This window comes from Silene latifolia, chromosome Y, assembly GCF_048544455.1.
Source record: "Silene latifolia isolate original U9 population chromosome Y, ASM4854445v1, whole genome shotgun sequence".
NCBI lineage: Eukaryota > Viridiplantae > Streptophyta > Magnoliopsida > Caryophyllales > Caryophyllaceae > Silene > Silene latifolia.
Window position 1 is genome coordinate 304,392,745 of NC_133538.1, and position 2,412 is coordinate 304,395,156.

Genomic DNA, 2,412 nt, shown 5'->3' on the forward strand with positions numbered 1-2,412 from the left:
GATTTATGGATGGGTTAGGGGTATCCGCCTAATCCAACCCTAATCGCCCTCCCTTATTATCGGAACCAGGGGTATTTGGATGAAATGTACCTTCTAAACATTTCAAATGAACCTAGTGAAAGATCATAAATCCATATTAGACTCTCTAATTAAAATCAAATTATCTCATAATTTGTGTTTTAGTGATCTATGTAACATGCATGCAAAATAAAAGCATATTAATTAAGGAGTAAGGAAATAAAATTTTCTTACATTGATTTGATGGTGAATATGGGCACAATTAAGATCTCCTACCTTGATTGTTCTTGTGCTAATGAAAAATGGAAGATCCTCCTTTACCAAATCTTCTAATTAGAAGATCTCCTTCAAGAAGCACCCAAGAACATATACCCAATAATCTAACAAATATAACTAGATACATGTTAAATTTAACTTTGATAATATGTAAATAATACTAACACACTTAGTATTTTTAATCTACATTACTAACAAATCTTTGTAAAATGATTTTATTAATTTTTAGAGAGATAATAAATTTTCTTACACTTTCTATCACATGCAATGTTCAAGTGTAGAAAAATGAACAAATGATAGAGTTTATTTGGAGGGAGTGGCCGGGTAGGGTATAAGGGAGTGGAGTGTTTTTGGCTCTTTTTTATGTCCAATGCAATATCACATAGAATAGAACAAAAGGACATTTAGGAAAGAGCATAAAGTAAAAGTGAAATGATTATGTTTATAAGCATCCACTTACACTCTATTTACACGGTCCAATGCCTATAAACGGGTCCATTTTGGTTCTTATATTTGTCGCGGAAATACGTGTAATTTTAATTTAAACATTGTTTTATGTTTAAATGCTTCGCGATTAATTTTGTTCAAAGTACTCCGTAAATATACGTGTACCGCTAGACATATTATTTACGTACTAATATTAATCACATTTATCAATTAGTACAGTTTTAGTTAATTAACAATTAATTAACTAAAGCCCGTCTCATAAAATTTATTATTCAATTATTGCATAATTAAATAATAACTGCCGCGCCTCGAGTTCGCAACTCGAAATCTCTCTAAAAAGATCGACTAAGCTTTTAGTCAATAAATCAAGGGACTAAATAAATTGTACCTCATACAGTTAATTAGTTGTCAATTGGGGTTTGTTCCTTTAGGTGTGACCGAAAGGGGTCAGTTGATCACCGACATCTCACGACAATAACGTAAAACTCTAGACAGTCAACCGTTATCGATTTACGTTAATCAACTGACGAGGATCATAAAAAAAATATCCTAATGATATTCCTTTAATGAGATTTATGATGTAAACGCACTATTGTGGAGGACACTAACTCCAACAATCTCCCACTTGTCCGACACAAAGTGTGCGCTACCAATTCTCTTGTCCTTTTTAATATCCCACTCAATGCAAGGTGTCTTTCAGGTCGCACCTGCATATGAACATATCGCGAGTGGTTTTCTCGACCGGGAGTGTGACTACAAGACCGGAAAAATATGCCATAGATTACTTCTGAGCATGGCCACGCATTTATAGTTACAACTCCTCGAGTGGCCTTGAGATATTGTAACCCAACGCGGGTGGACAATTCATGTATGTCCTATCTATCTAGGCTCAATACAGATCACCATGACTCGGAAGATGACCTTTGGCCTCCTTTCACGGCACGACCTAGGACAAAAACCAAAGTCACTCGGAAACCGCACTGACTTTGGATAATAGTCTCCAGTCAAAAGAATCGACTCATAGAAACATCTTAGAGATCCTTGCCATGACCAGGCGTCTATAATAGAAGTAAGGGACTCTCTAAATGGTCACTGTCCGGCTAAGTGTCACACATTTTGCCTATGTAATCGACTAGTCATCACGTATGACCTCAAGGTGTTGAACAACCATCAATCGACATACAATCTAGTCACTCCGAGACGTCACCTCATTGAGTGACTAGGGACAAAATACAATGTTCATATTATTCACTTGAATAATGTTCAATATTGTCTCCACAACATATTCAGATAAACAAGGTATTATAAATTTAGTCACACGAAATAAAAGAATTCATAAAAGAATGCTTAAATAATGAATGCGATTATCATATATATAAAAAGTGATATACTATCCAATTATTACATATCCATAATCTAACGAAATTTTTGTACTCGCCTCAATCCAATTGCGACGACATGACCACCATGCTTAGACTTTGATAAAGGCTTGGTTAAAGGATCAACAATATTATCGTTTGTCCCAACCTTACAAATGTCTATTTCCTTCCTTTCCACATAATCTGTAATTACATGGTATTTCCTTTCCATGTGTCTAGATTTATTACTTGACTTGGGCTCTTTGGCTTGAAAAATAGCCCCACTGTTATCACAATATAGAGTGATCGGATA